This window comes from Rhinopithecus roxellana, chromosome 13 (assembly GCF_007565055.1).
Source record: "Rhinopithecus roxellana isolate Shanxi Qingling chromosome 13, ASM756505v1, whole genome shotgun sequence".
Lineage (NCBI taxonomy): Eukaryota > Metazoa > Chordata > Mammalia > Primates > Cercopithecidae > Rhinopithecus > Rhinopithecus roxellana.
Window position 1 is genome coordinate 96,650,641 of NC_044561.1, and position 21,405 is coordinate 96,672,045.

Genomic DNA, 21,405 nt, shown 5'->3' on the forward strand with positions numbered 1-21,405 from the left:
CTAAATGTCCAGCAATATGGGACTAATAGGTATCTGTGTATCTGTACAAGAAAAATCTACAGCATGGTCTAAAGAATGGGCTATACCCATGTGCCGAGATATTAGGTCAAACTAGCAAAACAGTAATTTCATATGGTTCAACCCAGAAGAAACATGTTCTAGACATATTATCAAGGTGGCGGCGGCGGGGGGGAGAGTAAGATATATCACTATTTGGAAAAAATATAAATTACTGTAAAGCATAAATAATTATTTGTATTTTTTTAAAAGTATGCATATGGGTGAAAGTGTGTACTCACTACTCCCAGGAGTGTACAAAAAATATTTAACAGTGACTGTGGAGTTAGGGGCACAGGGAGTATTGCTGTTTCTCATCTTGTACCTTTCTCTATGGTTAGATTTTTTAAAACAATTGTACATACTACGTTTACTGAAGAAAAATAACAAAAATAAAATTCTGCTGTCAAGTTTGCTAAAATGTTATTCTGTGAGAAGGAATTAAACCAGCCTTCAGTTTAAAAGAGCTTGTCATCTGGTGAATGGCAGGGCCACAAAAGAAGCTCATTACCATCTCCTTCAAACCCAATGAAAGGGGTAAATTTGGTCCTTGAGCATAAACAGTAATTATCCATGCATTTCCCTTGCAACTTCTTTATAAAGATTTCAAGAGAATGAATTACAGTGGATTGAGTTTCATGTAGCAGTGTTTGCCCAATACAGGTGAGAGTCTGAGCTGTCTTTGATCCAGATGGCATAAATGTACAAAAACTGCAACAGCCAGGGCACATCTCTCATGAATTCCTAAACCTAACAAAATATAAAATTTACCAAGGGAGGTAAAATTTCCACATGGTAAAATTCCCTTTCTTTTCCATGTGTGGCTCAGGAGAACAATGCCTTCTATCTTGAAAATAGACATGAAATAAAATGCACAGACAAATCTTCTGGTTTTAAAATAGATTACTTGTGATCGAGCTTCTCTTTTATCATTTGGGATATTTTAAAACTTTTACTTAAAGATAAGTTTAAGCTTACAGAAAAGTTGCAAGAATAAAAATATGCTCACAAATCTTTATCCAGGTTATATATTGTCCCTTTTGCTTTATCATTTGTTCTTTTATACATTTTTTTCTAAAACATGAGTGTCAGTTGCATACATCGTCCCCCTTTATTTCTAAACATTTCAATGTGCATTTCCTAACCATAAAAATATCCCCTTACATAACTACAGTTGATTATAAACTTTGGTAAATTTAACATTAGTGCAATACTTCTTTCTCTTCTAATCCAATTTTGCCATTTGACGTAGTAATGTTCTTCAGAGCATATTTTTCTCTTCAGTTCATGATGTAGTCTAGGATCACATATTGTGCTTAAATGTAATGTCTTCAGTGATTTGCTGGTAAACGCTTAACAACCAGTGCTCCAATGGATGAATGCCCCAGTTTGTAACCTTTGTCATTTCTGTAAACACTCCCAATATAACCAATTTTAAGCTACCAAAATGTTATCACCAAACCTACAGTTGAAAAGAGATGTGCAAAACTGGCTCTCGCAAACCAGTGCAAGCTGACCGCAAGACTCCTAAGACTCAATCTTGATCAGTTCCTCGTCTTTTTTCTTTGAGGACATTGACAATTTTGAAGAATAGTTTCCTTTTTAAAAAGAATGTAATGTTTCTCATTTGGGATTTGTCTGATATTGCCTTGTGTTTAGATTCAGCTTATGCCTTTTCAGTTGGAATATTGTATATAATGTGTCTTTCTCAGGGTGTCACAATTGCAGACATAGAGTGTCTATCTGCCTCACATTTATCTTATTTTTGTTATTTTATTTTGTTGTCGAGTCTGACTTCTTTACTACTTACTATATTTTTCTTTTTATTGAAAGAACGTATGCTTTAAAACTATGCAAATAGGCTGGGCGTGGTGGCTCACGCCTGTAATCCCAGCACTTTGGGAGGCCGAGGTGGGCGGATCACGAGGTCAGGAGATCAAGACCATCCTGGCTAACATGGTGAAACCCTGTCTCTACTAAAAATATAAAAAAATTAGTCAGGCGTGGTGGCGGGTGCCTGTAGTCCCAGCTAGTCAGGAGGCTGAGGCAGGAGAATGGCATGAACCAGGAAGGCAGAGCTTGCAGTAAGCCAAGATTGCACCACCGCACTCCAGCCTGGGCAACAGAGCGAGACTCCATCTCAAAAAAAAAAAAAAAAAAAAAAAAAAAAAACTATGCAAATATATTCCTCCTAATTTTTTTTTCTATAGTCTTCCTGCAAGAACATTTAAACAGGAAGATCTTAGATTTTATCAGAATCAAATTATTTAAAAAGTAAAAACAAGTAAAGTGCTACTCTGAAGATAATTCTATGGACATGAATTAACATCCTAATGGGAATCAGAGTTGGAAAATGTCAAAACCCAAAACAGTAGATTTTCAGGATGTTTGTGTTGTCCTTTAAATTCTAAGCTATGATATTACTTTTAGCTGTGATGTCACTAAAATCTATCTTGCAGAATTATGATGGAGATTAAAGATATATCACGTTCCCAGGAGTACCTGCCACATTGACAGACTCAGTAAGTGGGAGCTAAGGAAAGTATGTATTTAAGATAGTTTACTTTCTCTTAGCATTGAAATAATCCACTATATAATTATAAGGAAAGAAAATGGTTTGGGAAAAATGGAGCAAAATTAGTTTAATGAAGTAAGAATAATTTTGTTTATAGGGAGACCCTAGCCCATAAATGTGGGTGTGATATTTAAAATCCTAGGTTCACCAGTGATCTGACACACTTTGATTGCTCTTGAACAATTCTAGGAGCGACATGATAAAGCTTAACAACTTTGAAAAGCCCCAGATCTCCTGGAACAGGAGATCTACTATAAGAAATAAGTTTCCAAGCACAAAACAGGAAGCATTAATGATGAAGGAAAAAAAAAAAATAACAAAGTGAACTTCACACGAATTTAAACTCATCAAAAGACACCATTAATAAAATGAAGAGTTGAATCAAACATTGAAAGAAAATATTAACAAAATGTATTTGATAAAGAACTTTGATTAGTTTTGTATTGTTGCATATTACCACAAACTTAGTGACTAAAAGCAACACAAATGTATTATCTCCCAGCTATGCTGATCGGAAGTCCAGGTGGGTTGGACTGGTTTCTCTGCTCCGTGTCTCACAAGGCCAAAATCAAGGTGTCAGCCATCCTGCGCTCTTATCTGGAGACTCTAAGGGAGAATCTACTTCCAAACTCATTCAGGTTGTTGGCAGGATTCAGTTTCTTGAGGCTGTAAGGCTGAAGTCCTCATTTCCTAGCTGGCTGTCAACCAGGAGCCTCTTTTAGCTCCTACGCTATCTATATTCTTTGTCACATTGTCACCTCTATCTTTAAACCAGCGATGGTATACTCAGTCCTTTCTCAGGCGTCACATCCCTCTGACTTTTCCTTCTGCTTCCAAAGACAACTAAAGTTCTCTGCTGTTAAGGATTCAAGTGATTAGATTGGGTCCACCCAAATAACCCAAAATAATCTTCCTATTTTAAGGTCCCTAACCTTTATTACATCTGGAGAATTCATTTGGCCTTATAATGTAACATATATACAGAATCCAGGAAACAGGGAATGGAGATTTTGGGGGGTCATTCTGCCTACCATAGACATATTCAAAATACATTTAAAAAGATCTCATACTACTTAATAATAAGACACTAATATCCAGAATCTACAAAGAACTGAAACAAATTTACAAGAAAAAAACAAACAACCCTATCAAAAAGTGGGTGAAGGATATGAACAGAGACTTCTCAAAAGAAGACATTTATGCAGCCAGCAAACATATGAAAAAAAGCCCATCATCACTGGTCATTAGAGAAATGCAAATCCAAACCCCAATGAGATACCATCTCATTCCAGTTAGAATGGCGATCATTAAAAAATCAGGATCAAGAAACAACAGATGCTGGAGAGGATGTGGAGAAGCAGGAACACTTTTACACTGTTGGTGGAACTGTAATTTAGTTCAACCATTATAGAAAACAGTGTGGAGATTCCTCAAGGATCTAGAACCAGAAATACCATTTGACCCAGCCAACCCATTACTGGGTATATATATACCCAAAGGATTATAAATCATTCTACTATAAAGACACATGCACACATATATTTATTGCAGCACTGTTTACAATAGCAAAGACTTGGAGCCAACGCGAATGCCCATCAGTGATAGATGGGATAAAGAAAATATGGTATATATACACTATGGAATACTATGCAGCCATAAAAAAGGGTGAATCCATGTCCTTTGCAGGGACATGGATGAAGCTGGAAACCATCATTCTCATCAAACTAACACAGGAACAGAAAACCAAACACCGCATGTTCTCACTCATAAGTGAGAGTTGAACAATGAGAACACATGGACACAGGGAGGGGAACATCACACACCAGGACCTGTCGGGGTGTGGGGGGCTAGGGGAGGAATATCTAACGTAGATGAAGGGTTGATGGGTGCAGCAAACCACCATGGCACGTGTCTACCTATGTAACAAACCTGCACGCTTTGTACATGTATCTCAGAACTTGAAGTATAGTAATAAAAAAGTAATAATAACAATACACATAACCCAGTTGTTTTTAATGGGGCAAGGAACTTGAATCTTTTAATGCAATACTTGATTGAATAAGCATATGTAAACATGAAAATCATTTGTCATCAGGAAAATACAAATTAAAACTACAATGAGCTACCACTTCACACACATTATGATTAAAACAAGTATTGGCAAGAATGTAGAATAACTAGAATTTTCATATATTGCTGATCAGAATACTATAATACAATCATTTTGAAAAACAATTTAGCAGTTTCTTATATTGTTAAACTTACACTTATCATATGATCCAGCAATTTCTCTCCTAGGTATTTAACCCAGAAAAAATAAAAGCATATGTCTACAAGGAGACTTGTATTTACAGGTTCCTAGAGAATTAACTTATAATCACCAAGACCTGGAAATAATCCCAATGTTGATCAACAGGTAAAGAGATAAACAAGTTATGATAAATCCATCTACTTAACCTATCTACTTAACCATAAAATGGAATGAACTACTAATACACACATCATCATCAATGAATCTCAAAAACTTTATGCTTGGTGAAAAGACCCAGACTGAACAAAAGGATATACTATATGATTTCTTTTATATAAAGTTCAAGAACAGGAAAAACAAATTTTTAGTAATAGGAATGAGATTAGGGTTGCCTCTGGAGTGTAAGTCTTGGGAATTAGATGGAAGTGGTCACAAGAGAACTATCTGGTTAAGGAAATGCTCTAATTTTTTAACAAGGGTGACTGTGACATGTGTGTATACCTTTATCAAAGTACAACAAATAGTACAATTAAGATTTATGTATTTTATTCTATGCATAATTCAATAAAGTTAAGTTTTTAAAAAAAATAACAGAAGTAATAGCCACATTGGAGAGTAAGGTTAATATTAAGTTTTTTAATGATTCAAAATTTTATAGCCATTATAATCTTTTGTTTGCTTGTCAGTTTTGAGAGAAATGTTTAGAAATACCCCTATGATTGTACCTTTGTTCATTTTTCTTATAGTTGCATATATATCTGTATTGTTAAGTACAGATAGATTGATGATTACTACATCTTTATTTACAGTATCCACTATTCTTCCTTTTACGTATTTTCTTGGACTTAAACGATTTTTTTTTCTGATAATATTGCTATGTTTGATTTTTTTTATTCTCAAACTTTCTGGTGGATGCTTGTCCATCTCTTAGTTTTTCAAACTGCTTTGTTGTTTGCTTTAAGTTTTTTGTAAGATATAATACTTCATTATTTTTATTTTTGTTTTATGTTTGTTTTAAATTTTCAACCAAACATGTTTTTATAGGAGAGTTTAATCTTCTTGTATTTATTATGGATATTTAGTTTCTTCACCTGTCAAAAAGGAGATCATAATTTAACTTACCTCAAAATTATAGGAGGGTATTAGATAATTCTTAACACAGTGTCTTCCTAGAACATTGCAAACAATAAACCTTATTTCATGTATTTATTCAACAATATTAATTATGTGTCTATTAGTGTCATGTTCTCAGTAAAATTGTTAGGTCCTGGAAGCTAAGGCTTTGTCCTCTTAGAAATGGTTTTCTAATAGAGAAAACACACATATAAGTGAATAAACGTAAATAAATGCAAAGACTATGAAGGAAACATACTCAGGGCTCAGACACAGAAAAATAGATGGGAAAATCGTTAGAAATTTTCTGGAAATAAATCAAGAGTGGGTGTTCTGTAAAAATCATTCACATATTTTAAAAGTGTGGACAGAAATATGTATATATTTCTTACCATATATTATCCATACATATTAACCTATATTAGTAAACATGTATGTATAAACACACATATATGTGTAGCATACATATACCTACAGTCAGCTCCCCATATCCATGGGTTTTGTGTACGTGGATTCAACCAACTGATGATAGAAAATATAGTTAGGCCTATGATGGTTGTGCCTGTACTAAACATCCATAGATTTTTTTCTTGTCATTATTCTCTAAACAATACAGTATAAAAACTATTTACATAATATTTACATTGTATTAGGTATCATAAGTAATCTAAAGATAATTTGAAGTATGTGGAGGATGTTGGTAGTTTACATACAAATAGTACACCATTTTATATAAGAAACTTAAGCATCCATGGATTTTGGTATCCTCAGGAATCCTGGAACCATGGACACCAAGGGGTGACTGTGTGTGTGTAACTAAAGTTAGTGCTGAAGAAAAGTTCTAAAGCTACAAAAGCACTCAGATAATTTTAATCAAATACCTAAAATGGTCATTCTTGCTCTGGGAGTGAAAGTTGTTTAAGGATTGAGAGTTCAAAGTTAATTGAAGCTCATACCTGATTGTTACTGACTCACAGGGAGACCTAGGAAACATCACTCTGCCTGGACAAAGCTCAGAAAGATCCTGGGGCTTCCTGCTTTCCATGCAGGCTCACCTGAGCTGTGCTGTATCATGACCAGCACTTTCCTACACACCAATGGAACCGCGTCTCCATGCATCGGGTTGAGACAAGAAGTATGCAGTTAGGTTCCATGTGTCAGCCTTTCCCACATTAGTGTTCTACCAAGGAATAACTTCCACTTTGCTAATCCACTGTCTGAGATTAAAATTTGAAATAGAAGGACAGCTTTTTAAATAATCTGCTTCAACCACCTCATTTTACAGAGGAAGAAACTGAGATTCAGAAAGGTGAAGCAATTTGCCCACAGTCCCACAAAGAACTCAAGACTCTCCAGTGGTCTTTCTGTTCTATTCATTGGAAAATTGAAGAAACAACATACCATTTCCACAAACCTACTCTCTAAGTGATTTATGTCAGTCCCATAGAGATAAAACTTCTCCTTAATATTTATAAATTTGTTAACACACATCTGAGAGAGGGATGCAAATTAACAAATGTGATTCTGTTACCCAAGGCACATTACATTCTCTAAAACAGTACTCAACAGGGTAAGCTTGTAAGTCATAATTCATTTTCCCATGAACCCGCAGTGTAGTAAGGAATCTGAGGTTAAATGCCCAATGCCAACAACTAAAAATATAGTATTTACATGCTCTAAGCATAATACTTTCTAAGATTCACCTAAATTGGTTAAGTGAGGCAATCTGGTTTCATGTACATAAAAATTTCACATCCTATAATATGTTCCATAATTTTATTTTAATCTTATTTCAATAATCTTACTTTTTTTTTTTTTTTTTTTTTTTTTTGAGAAAGAGTCTCGCTCTGTCACCCCGGCTGGAGTGCAATGGTGCGATCTCCACTCACTACAAGCTCTGCCTCCCGGATTCACACCATTCTCTTGCCTCAGCCTCCTAGGTAGCTGGGACTACAGGCGCCTGCCACAACACCCAGCTAATTTTTTGTATTTTTAGTAGAGACGGGGTTTCACCATGTTAGCCAGGATGGTCTCGATCTCCTGACCTCGTGATCCGCCCGCCTTGGCCTCCCAAAGTCGTTAATTTTAGTGTTATAATCCATGTGATTGTTTCCCTGGTATTTCCTAAGCATTTTTTCTGGGTTTACAGGCATGAGCCACTGTGCCCAGCCTCAATAATATTACTATTTTAATTTTATTTACTTTTTGTATTATGTTGCTTTATTTTTACCAAAATAAAGAATGAAAAGCATCCTTCATCAGACGCATCATATTCAAAGTGAAGTCTCCAGGAAGAGTTTCACAGATCTTTACTTTTTTTTTTTTTTTTTTTTTGAGACGGAGTCTCGCTCTGTCGCCCAGGCTGGAGTGCAGTGGCCGGATCTCAGCTCACTGCAAGCTCCGCCTCCTGGGTTCACGCCATTCTCTCGCCTCAGCCTCCCGAGATCTTTACTTTTTAAGGAAAAAACCTAATCCTAGTAAATGAGTTCGGAGGCCTTGATCCAGTAGTGCCTCCTCTGTTGTTCCCTTTTTTCTGGTTGTAAATAATTTGTAGTTGGTCATGTTACTGTCTTAATAGATAGCCCTTATGCCTTCTGGAGCCACCATTTCCTCAGCACAAGGGTGGTTTTTTTTCCCCCCTATCTTTTAATGGTTTCATCTTGGAATTAAACTTTGATGTTTTGTAAGTAAGGCATACTTCAATCTAAAATATTTTCTTTCTTTCTTTTTCTTTTTTTTTTTAAAAAGCATGTCTTTTGATAACTCATTTTATTACATCCCGGTGTCAAAATTCCCCAGATTTCTTTTCACTGGTGATCAGACTCCACGAAGAGCTAATGCACTTGATCATGCATCCTAAATGCAAATCATTCCTCATGTCATCTCTAACCTATAAGGGGAATATATCACTTATGTGTGTATCCTTCAGATTTAGAAGGAATGATTTTCACATGAAGATGTCAGCAAACAAATGTCCAGGCATCCAATGATTGCTTGATAGAACAACTGTTAATTGATAAATGTCAATGCTTAAAAGTTACAGGTGGGGGTATTTAATAAGAATGGCATGCATCTGAACATTAGTTTACTTAATTTATAAAAGTAAGTCCAACTTTCTAATATTATCTAATCATAAACTTATGTCTCTTATTTGACATTTAATATAGGACATAAAATATTTTAAGAGACCTATGAATTTCTAATCATATACTTATTTGGTCAAATAACTGTATGTGCTTCTGAGACTTAAGCAAATGTTTACGTGTTCTAGGATGTATGAAAATGTTTGAAAGGTGAATAAGAACCCAGAAAAAATGCTTAGGAAATACTACAGAAACAATCACATGGATTATAACACTAAAACTAACCATTGATTACGATAAAGGCTTTTAAGTAGAGAGAACACTTGGAACTAGAAACAAGAATGTCATAGGAATTAATAATAGCATCAGAGATGAATAATCAACAAGTATGATTATGAATATGAAATTGCATACGTGACTGTGGAAGACTATGATGTGAGAAATCTATTAAAGTTTTGAGTGGTACAAAACAATTCAAAACAGAAATACCCTAAATACTGCCACGTTGCACAGCTGTCATCGAACCCACTGCCTGACATCTCTAAGTTTTTAAAAGTAGCTTATAAGAATAAGATTGCTGAAGATAAGCCCTTTAGAACATAATTGAAAGTACAACCAGGCAAGGCATTGCCAGGGGTAGACCCTGTCCCCAGAATCCAGTTATGGCCATCTGTACTTTGCTTTCCCAAAAGTTAGAGCATTGTATACACTAGCTGTTTAGTATGAAAAGGCAGAAAGTATACAGCATTGTAAACAAATGAACACATATGAAGAGTTAACCTTTTATTAACAACTATTGACAAGTAATGATAGTGAATTATAACCATCACTAAAGCACTGTTAATTTATTGTCCTTTTGCAATGACTGTGATATAGAACCACATAGTAACAAGACAAACCTTATAAGCAACCATCATTAAATTTAAATATTTAGGGAAGCATTGTTCTTCAAATTAGCACCTTGGAATTATATAAAATATGAAATTAACAATAAATTATTATGGATAGATACTAATATAATATTAAATAGAATATATTGTTATTCTAACATTAATTTTCTATCCACTTATTCCACATTGTTTAGAGGCACTATCTTTTATTTTTATCAACACAACTCTAAAATATAGTAACTAGCACTTTGGGAGTACCTAAAATGTACTAAAAATGATAGCAATAAATTATCATTTTGATGATTAATTCTACCACTCACTTTGTGCCTATTTTTTTTTTTTTGCCAGATATTACAGTAGGGACTTTATAAAACACTATACTTATTAATCATCAATAAAGCCCTACACAATAGTAATTATTGTCTATCTTACAATTGAAAAAAAGACAGAAAAATAAACTGCCACATCCAAGAACTCACAGTCTATAGCTGATGGCACAAATATCTTATTGTTTGATAGAACCACTTTGACTTGATTCAGTTATACCACCTCAGATCCACTTTTGGTATTGCCTGAATTAGCTGCAGAATAAAATTCACTTTTTGTTGTCACACTCTCCTTTGGTGCTGTCTTCTTTCTATCCCACACTCCTTTTTTGCAGCGAGTTTCAGGGTGATCTCTCTTGCATTCATTCCACACCTCCCTTCCTGTGAAAGTGCTTGTAAGTACAGACTTGGTGGGGTAAAGAAGATTCTATTGTTCTGACCAGGATCGATTCAAGCATGAATGTGTGGCTTAAGTCAATATGGCCACAGTGACTTCTGGGGATTCCCTGAGGATTCTCGAATGGGGACTCATTCTCTGAGTGATGCAGGTATGGATTTGGTGCCATGAGCACAAAAACACACAAAACAGGGCTGAACTGAGAGACTGAGAAGAGAAGCCTGAACCCTGAGCAAATGAAGCTTTAAGCTTATAAGCCTTCCAGATGTGAAAACTGACACAACCCCATATTGCTTAAGCCAGCTTGAGTTGGTCTTTTCTTATTCATAAGCAAAACACATCCCGATAAACTCTCTTGCTTTTGTGTTCAGTACATCATTCTCTCCCTGTCTCTTTGTAACAAAGATGAACTTACAAACCACATTCTAAGCATACTCCCCAAAAATTTCATGCCGAAGCTGTGGTACCAGGTAGAGACCTGGGAACAGATTGAAGGAACAGATTGGCATAGACCATACAAGCTGCAGGATATCATAAGTCCTATAGGCAACACTGACCAATTCAGATAGAATTTTCAGCTGCCAGGAATCCAGTGACTGCAAGTTAAGAATCACCGACACCATTTCATTTAATTGACATCCTTCCAAAAGTTCTTACTTAAAGCAACCTTTCCTTCACCTTATTCTATTCCCAAATTCTCACTAATGGAAACCAAGGCTGGAAATCAACATCCACGTTCTTACTTTATAGTTTCTCTGGAACCTTTTGACCAAAGATCAGAAGGGAAAATAAGGTCAAAATCTAGGCCAGGATAGAATACTAGTTCCAGGCTCATATTCTAAAACCTACAGTTTTCCACGCAGACAGGTCAGTAGTCAAGAATTAAAAATAAAATTAAGGAGATTTCCTTCAAGCATTTTAATATGTTGGAAAAAAAAAGCATTGCTAGAAACCCTATTGTTCCATTCCAGGGGTATCTATGGCAACCATTTTGAGCCACTAACTTTAAAGATAGTTATTTGTGTCACCAGCTGACAGTGTTGTCCAGCCACTCCTTAATATTGTCTAGACACCTTTCTCTTGGATTTCCTTCAGAATTTCCCTGGCACACTTGCCTTGTAACTTTCCGCCTCTCACAAGGTGAACCAATTCTTCCAACTTCGATTATGGTACTTTCATTAGTTAAAGCACAGCTTTCCAGTACGCAGGTCAGCATTGCATTTGATTCCACTTCCCGTGATCTTTCCTAACAGCCCAAGTGCTGTTACTATTTCATATTGCAACCTAACTTTATTGTAACCTAATTCTTATGGACTCAATTAGTACATTTTGTGAAAACACGCTCTTGTGCCATGATAGTGAATTTTCTGAGGCTCAAACGAGTGTGCAGATTCTACTAGAACCAGACAGTAAGCTTCGTAAGAACAGGGAGAGTTTTGCCAGTGTGTTGCCTGAGTAGGAGATTGGAAGGAAGGAGAAGAGTACAGCTGGAATAATTTCTCCCTGCAGCCTCTGGGGACATTACTGTGGACTGGTTTTGTCTTTTGCGAACTTTCGACTTCTGCCAGGTGGCCCTTTCCATACATCCCTTTCTGTCCTTGGGTCTGATAGCTATACCTTCCTCATTCTCTTCTAGGATTAATAACACAGACTCAGTGGCGTGTCACAAATCTCGCTTTCTCTACACTCTGCCACCTCTTTGTAAATAGCTCTTTTACTAAACTCTCCTCTACCTGTTACCCTGTGGAGAGATGACAACGGGCTGTCTTTTTAGACAACATAATTAGATAAAGGCAGTTCCAAATCTCAGTCATTTACATTCTGAACACAGATATCTTTATAAAACATGCATTATTTAAATGCTTAAAAGAAATAAAGTGCCAGGCTTGGTGGGTAATGCCTGTAATCCCAACACTTCGCAAGGCTGAGGCAGGAAGGTAGCTGGAGCCTAGGAGTTTGAGATCAGCCTAGGCAACGTGAGTGAGACCTCGTCTTTCCAAAGGTGTGGTAGTGTGTGCCTGTAGTCCCTGCTATGCAGGAGACCAAGGTGGAGACTAAGGTGGAGACTAACCTCTCTTGGTCCTGGGAATTTGAGACTGCAGTGAGCCACAGTCATGCCACTGCACCCCAGCCCAGCCTGGGCGACAGAATGAGAACCCGTCTCAAAAAAGAAAAAAGAAAAGAAATAAATTGATATGCAGTGTAATGTGTTAAAGTATCTAACAGAACGTTAATAGTATCCACACTCTTAATTGATATTTCTTGATGGTCAGTTATGACAATGGCATTGGCCTGGGTTCTAGCAGTGGTGCACTGGAGCCAGCATGAGTTTGGAGAGCTGACGGTGTGCATTTCTTCCCACTCTGAGGTCAGCAATATCCTGTTGGTAGCTGAAAATAGCCATGGTGGAAGTATTTGTGCCACAGAAATCAGCCAACACTACAAAATTAGGAGTTTTTCTTTGAGAGACCTGGATAACCAGCACACCACTGCCTATGTGGTTCATAGAAAAGTTGCAATACTGTCTGTGCTTTTGCATATGACAGTTTGTCTTAGTTTGGGTTCTCCCAAAAGTAAAGCCTGATTACAGACTTGGGTGAAGGTAGCTCATTTAAAAGGTGATTCCAGGAATGATCCCAGGAGACTGAAATGGGAAATGAAGGAAAGCCAGGCGAAAGGTGAATTGATCTATTCACACTGTGCACGACTGGGCTCCAGCTCGTGGGGACCCCTGAGTCCATCCAACCATGTTGGATGCGCTGTGGCTGAAATCCAAGGTCCTCAGAGGGAAGGTAGCATAAGGCACAAAAATCAAGGCTTACACATTGGAATCACCCTGGAACTGGGGGAAAAAGTAGCTTAATAAACAGACAACTCTTATTCCTGGAATATGGAGCATAAAGGTGGGATCATTTCATTCAAGAAGATGATACAGAAAGACTAAAACCTAAGAAACAGTGTGAAGCACAAGATACTCTGCTCATTTTTATACATTGCTCTTTGTCCTGAGAAATTGTGTATGCTTGGAATTTCATAATATGTCTGTTAGAGAACAGAGGAAACCTATCTCTCAAGGCCTCAAATGAGAAAGGAAAAGTGGTAAGTGGATGTCACCAAGGTCAAGCATCTGCTTATTAAAAAGAGAGTCAAGTTTCCTTGCCTCCAGGGAAACTGTAACCTGGTCATGTCTATAGATCTCTCTGGTGAATTCACTTCTGTTTTTCTTTATTTAAGGGGGGTGGACAGGTCTCCACACATTGGACATTTAAAACAAGAGGAAGAAGCCTCCTCAGCAGAAGGCTAAGGATCCCAAACGAATAGTACCGGATTCTAACCTATATAACTTCAAGCAGAAAATAAAAGGGGTTTGTTTATGGTAAGGCCAGGGAGCTGGGGAAATTATTTGACTTTTATGCCTTAGAATTCATAGTCTCCATCCCAATACATTTGAAAGATCCAATTAATTAGGGGATAGTGAAAAAAATTTATTTTTTCCCTAATATTTACAAGGATTTCTAAAGAAGAGGTTTCTTACTCTTCTACAACCACTAATAATTTTAAAGAAAGAGGCAAGAGAGACTTTGGAAGATGGTTACAAGGCCTGGAAACTCAGGGCCAATAGCCTGGGTTTATTCCAGAGATGTGCTGGGGAAGCTGTAGGGTTTGTGTGTGGTCATTTCTTCTCTAAATATTTTTGAGTACTCACTATATGCCAGGCATTGCCTTAATTGCCAGAGATATAATAGGGAATCAAACAGACATATACATGAATTTTTTTTTTTTCTATTTTTTTCTTCTACATGAGTACTAAACACCCCCACACTGTTCTCTAGGATATTTCGGCATTTTTCTAGTGTTCACAGGACACTTCTCTAAGCCTCTGCCTACCGTAGAATTGTCACGTAATCCTCTTTGCAACTCATCCGCCTCCTGCCTGCTTCTTCACCACCACATCTGCAAATTGGTAGAAGAATCCATTTATCCAAGGGATGCCCTCCCTAATGCTTTTGAGAATCTATCGTAAAAATGGGTCTTTGAAATTTGCAAGGGACAAATAAGTTAGTAATTGAGAGCTTGTGTTAAAAACAGTAGAGCGTGCCAGGCACTGTGGCTCATGTCTGTAATCCCAGCACTTTGGGAGGCCGAGGCAGGCAGATCACTTGAGGTCAGGAGTTTGAGACCAGCCTGGCCAACATGTTGGTGAAACTCTCTACCAAATGCAAAATTTAGCCGGGCATGGTGGCAAGTGCCTGTAATCCCAGCTACCTAGGAGGCTGAGGCAGGAGAATTGCTTGAACCTGGGAGGTGGAGGTTGCAGTGAGCCAAGATTGTGCCCACTGCACTCCAGCCTGGGTGATGGAGTGAGACTTCGTCTCAAAAAAAAAAAAAAAGGAAAGAAAAGAAAACAGTAGAGCATTAAGACAAATATCATGAGCAAGGCAAACATCTTAAGAAACAGCTGATGATATTACAGACTGATATTCTTTTCCAGTTTCCTTTTTAGACCTAAGAAATGTTCAGAATGATATGCAATAAACAGACCAACAACAACGATACCACAAATTTTAGCCCCTCTCTCTCCCCTGAGAAAGTCTGTTTTGATTTCCTTACTGGCCTGATGATCCAGTTCCACTCTGGGTTGGAAGTCCTTTTCTGAACCACAGCTCAGACAGGCTGCCTGATGCTAGCTGGCCTGTGACTTTCAGAGAGGCTGGATCATAAACACCAGGTAAGACATTACCTCCACATGGATGAGCTTTGCTAGCAGTTGTCTGGCATTGAACACCACTTTTGCCCCAAAGTTCCTAACACTAGGCCCACACCTAACAGGTTGAATTCCTGGGCTACTGAGGACAGTTGAGATGGTTCTTAATGTACAATCCTTCTCTCCACTTAGTTGCCATCCAAGTTTTTTTGGGATCAATCCTGGAGAACCGTTAAGTCCTGTTAGTCTCAGTCTTATTTCTCACTGAAGACTCGCTGCCTTATGTGTATGTTCACTGCAGCACTATTCACAATAGCAAAGACATAGAATCAGCCTAGATAGATGCCTATCCTGGTGGGTTGGGTAAAGATGATGTGATACACATATACCATGGAATGCTATGCAGGTATAAAAAAGAACAAAATCATGTCCTTTGCAGCAACATGGATGTAGCTGGAGGTCATTATCCTAAGCAAATTAGAAAACTAAATACCATATGTTCTCACGTGTAAGTGGGAGCTAAACGTTAAGTACACATGGCCACAAAGAAGGGGACAATAAATACTGACACCTACTTGAGAGTGAAAGGTGGGATGAGGCGAAGATTGAAAAATTAACTATCGGGTACTATGCTCACTATTTGGGTAACAAAATAATTTGTACATCAAACCCAGGCAACACACAATTTACCCACGGAAGAAACCTGTATGTGTACCCCCATACCTAAAATAAAAGTTGGAAGGAAAAAGACCCACTACCTTTTAGATCATGTCTTATTTAAGGCACTGCCTGGCCTTGAGAAAGCTAAAGCTGCCCGGATGATGGTAGTGACTGAGGTTGGAATTCACACTTGCCACTTTCATTCATGTTGTGAAGCATCTCAAAGGCCTTCACCATTGCTTCTAGGAGCCTGAGATAGGTCTGACAATAATAGCATACCATTTATACTCATGTGACAAGTTGTTAGGAAATTAAGCTAATCCTAGACAGAGTTCCAAGGAGTTTGCATTTAAATTATGACAATGGGGCAAAGTAAATGCTTCAGAAAAGTGAGACAGGGTCTATTCTTTGTGGGTGGCCCCCATTTTTAAATAAGTGATTTGTAATATTTGATCATTAATGGTTTTCAACGTCTTTGGATAAATTCAAAAACAAAATGTTTATTTATATAAATTTGTATTAGATCTGTTTCTGCATGATTAATCATCCTAAAATTAGGTAGCTTAAAACAATTGTGCATATATATATATATATATATATATTTTTTTTTTTTTTTTTTTTTTTTTTTTGAGACAGAGTCTTGCTTAGTCACCCAGGCTGGAGTGCAGTGGTGCGATCTTGGCTCACTGCAAGCTCCGCCTCCTGGGTTCATGCCATTCTCCTGCCTCAGCCTCCCAAGTAGCTGGGACTACAGGCACCTGCCGCCATGTCCCGCTAATTTTTTGCATTTTCAGTAGAGACGGGGTTTCACCGTGTTAGCCAGGATGAAACAATTGTATATTTTGCACATGAATATGTAGTTTTGGTTTGGCGGGGACTGCTCATCTCTGCTCCATGTGGTTTAACTAGAGGCTGGAGGTACCAGTTTGGAGATGGCTGAAGCCGGCCTGGCTCAAGATTGTACTGGATGGTTGGCAGGGAGCTTAGCTGGGGCTGTGAGCTGAGGGATATGTTTCCCCTCAATGTAGCTTCACCATGGGCTGTCTGGTGAACATCCCAGATGTCCTGAAGCACATGACATTCTTATGAGCTAGCCTCAGAAGTCACACAGTGTTTGCTTTCATTTTACTTTATTCATTGACACAGTTATAAGGGCCCATCCAGTTTCAATGAAAGGGGACACATACTTCACCTCAGAATGGCAGTAAGGGAGTGTCAAGGCTCTAGACTATGTGGCATGGAAGATATTGTTGCTGCCATCTAATGACAATACGATATATAATCTACTTAATACTCAAATGATTTTTGATTGAGTTTGCTCAAACCAAAGCAAAAACTTTGGCTCATAGAAGGTTACTGGTCACAGACAGGTGTCCCTGTCAGAGGCATTTAAACTAGAGTGACTCCATCTTGAATAGGAGCTGGGTAAAATAAAGCTGAGACCTACTGGGCTGCACTCCCAGGAGGTGAAGGCACTCTTAATCACAAGGTGAGATAGGTGGTCAGCACAAGATACAGGTCACAAAGACCTTGCTGATGAAACAGTATGCGATAAAGAAGCCAGCCAAATCCCACCAAAACCAAGATGACAAGGAAAGTGACCTCTGTTCATCCTTAACTGCTTATGATACACTAATTATAATGCATTGGCATGCTAAAAGACACTGCAACGGCACCATGACAGTTTACAAATGCCATGGCAACATCAGGAAGATACCCTATATGATCTGAAAATGGAAGGAACCCTCAGTCCTGGAAATTGGCCACCGCTTTCCTGGAAAACTCATGAATAACCCACCCTTTGGTTAGCATATAATCAAGAAATAACCATAAAAATGGCCAACCAGCAGCCCATGCTACTGCTCTGCCCATGGAGTAGCCATTCTTTATTCCTTTACTTTCCTAATGAACTCACTTTCACTTTACTGGTATGGACTCCCTCCAAATTCTTTATTGTGTGAGATCAAAGAACCCTCTCTCTTGAGGTCAGGATCAAGACCCCTTTCCGGTAACATCCCCATAAGTGAACTAATTGCATAGTGTTTGCTCAAATGCAGTTGAATATTCAGGGCCGAGATGGGAGTTTTTGTCTTTTTAGATCCATTAACTTGCTAAACTAAATGACTTGCTTTTTTTTTTTTTTTTGAGACGGAGTTTTGCTCTGTCACCCAGGCTGGAGTGCAGTGACACAATCTCAGCTCACTGCAAGCTCTGACTTCCAGGTTCAAGTGATTCTCCTGCCTCAGTATCCCAAGTAGCTGGGATTATAGGCGTGTACCACCATGCCTGGATAATTTTTGTATTTTTAGTAAAGATGGGGTTTTACTATGTTGGCCAGGCTGGTCTTGAACTCCTGACCTCAGGTGATCCATCCACCTCACCCTCCACAAGTGCTGGGATTACAGGCATGAGCCACTGCACTGGCTAAAACACTTCATTTTTTAGGCTAGAGGATATACTTAAAGAAATATAAATAATAATTGAAAATGTCTTTAAAATCAGAAAAGGGAATATAAAGACATTTGAATACAGTCAGTAATTCACAGTATACTTCAGTTCTCAAGGGTACATGAAGGCATGAAAGAAAATAAAGAAGAAAAATAAAGTAGGTGAAAAATGTGAAGAAGGAAAAACTATATAGCAAGCAGGAAGGAGACAAAGGTAGGGAGAGGATAGGGCAAGGAGTGCAACTGTATCAGCGTAACAGGAGATTACCGAAAATAGTTGTTCCAGCAACAGCCAAATTATAGGCACCACATCTCCAACACACTATTTCAGCATGCCTCCCTCCCTCCCACAATCCTGATTTCCTAGAATTCTAAGCAAGGAGAAGTAAGCAGCCAGTAGCAACTCCTTACCTTATCTAGCAAGGTAAGTTCAGTAACATCAACCCCAGTAGTTTCAAAGATTTGGGAAAATGAAAAGCAACTCCATATTAAAATATGATTAGGGAAATGGATATCTGGTTGATGGCCAATATCCACCCACTCCAGGAAGAATTCACATAATTCTAAGATTGCTCATTAGCTCTAAATGCTTGGGTAGACCATATCTATGTGTAATGGATTATTTTTTATTTTACTTTGAGTAACATGGGGAGCCAACAAAAGGTGTTAAGCAGAGAGAGAGATGAGTAGTGAGTAGAAACAAAGTAGAAACAAGACAACGACTAAGAGGCTCCTGCAATAATTCAGGCAAGACTTGATGAGGGCTTAGAAAAGGATGGTAAGGGCCGGGAATGGTGGATCATGCCTGTAATCCCAGCACTTTGGGAGGCCAAGGCAGGTGGATTTCTTGAGGTCAGGAGTTTGCGACCAGCCTGGGCAACACTGTGAAACCCCGTCTCTACTAAAATACAAAAAATTAGCTGGGCGTGGTGGCGTGCGCCTGTAGTCCCAGCTACTCGGGAGGCTGAGGCAGGAGAATTGCTTGAACTCTGGAGGCAGAGGTTGCAGTGAGCCAAGATCACGCCACTGCACTCCAGCCTGGGTGACAGAGCAAAACTCCATCTCAAAAAAAAAAGAAAAAAAAAAATAGAAAAGTGTGCTAGGGTGGCCTTGGTGAGAAACTGAGAAACAGTTGGAGTCAGGATTGTTTGATATTGTCAGAAATACACATTATATTAGCTTTTCTTAGTATTGCTTGATTTGATCTTTCCGGGAATTCTGTACTCTAATACTAACAATGGGGGCAGAATTCAATATCAGCTTAAAGAATATGAGCTAATTAGTGTTTCTCAAACTTCACTTTCCCTACAAATCACCTGAAGATCATGTTAAAATGCAGATTCTGGTTAAGCCTGAGATTATGCATTTCTAAGCTCCCACATGAGGCAAACAGTTCAGAAATCAAAATTGAAAGAGGAAGTTACTAAATGTCAGTTGGCCAGGTTGAATTTTGAACCTCTGGAGTAGATGCTAAAGGCTCATATTCACCATGACTTCATCCAAAGTTTCTGAGGATGAATCACGTGTGTCTTCTTTGGCTGCTCTTTACATTCTAGCCAGCAAGTTGATGTACAGATAGATTACTATGCATTTCTATTTTGTTTCTCTTAAAGACTGATTCTTCAATTTACAGGTGCTTATCTAAGTAAAAGTAAAAGTTTCTTACACAAATTAGTAGCAATAAGGTACACTAGGTGAGCATGCAAGAACATACGACATGGCAAATGTAAAACTATGCATGCATATTTAACTCTTAAAAATCACAACAAAAATGTGAAGTCAGAGCTCATTAAATTAGAGACTGATTTAACCAAATGATTGTACAGCCATTACACAGGTGTTCCATTTCAGAAAGTATTAGAGCATAGTGCCGGGGGGCCTCAAAGCTAATTTCTAACCTAGACTAATCATGCCAGGAATAATGACCTGCCGTTACTGCCTTGTGAATCAGACCCTATGATATTTAAAATAATTAAGATCAAAGCCTAACGAGAAGGTCACTGAATTCAACAGTCATAAAACGTTAGTACAAAACCCAAGGCTGTACTTGTTTGCTCAACAATCTTCAACGCTCAAGTTATAAAAGGGTCTTAAGAGGGACACAAACATCATCTTCAAAAAATGTCACTCCCCTCAAAGGTGCTGCCAGAGAGCAAGGGAAGTGTCTCAATGAAGTGGTTATTCAAAGCAAAAGTGTTACTCAAAAGTCATTATACATTTGAAAAGACCAGGTAACTTAAGAGATGGGCTGATGGGATATATCAGCTTCCTGGCTGCAATCCCAGAACACAAACTGGGATGAAGATTTGCTTCCCATTTGTAGGCGGCTGGAAAGGAGTGTGAAATGAATTGGTTTGTCCGGGCTGAGTTCCCAGGAAAAGGGTGTCTTTCATACCAAAAGCTCCCACCCAAACTGGCAGGGTGCTTCAAGCCAAAGATTTAGACAGTCAAATAAGTGCTAATTGAGTTAGAGGTTTGGTTAGGAAGTGGGTTGACAATTAAGTTCAGCTAAGGCCCGTTAATGGCCCAACTACCAGCCTTGAGAGGCTTTGGTACAGCACACCAAAGCAGAAGAAGGCTTCCTAATCCACTACTAAGACTTTGATTGAAATTCCTAATCTTTGGCTGGAACAAGTGTGAGACATCATAGAGAGAAGTGGCCTGGGGTGATAGTGGCAGGAAGTTATGAGAGTGATACTGAGGATGTATTTGTTCACAAGATTTCACTGGAGATATTCGAGTCTGCAGAACCACAATGGGGAGCCCCAAGAAGAAGCATTTCATTTTTAAGAGGACAACGCTAGTCCATAGCCTCATACTGCTATGGCCAAGTTCCCAGCAAGTTTTTGTTGCTTTGTTTTTAACCAAAACCAATACTTTTAACCGAAAGCAATTGGCTTT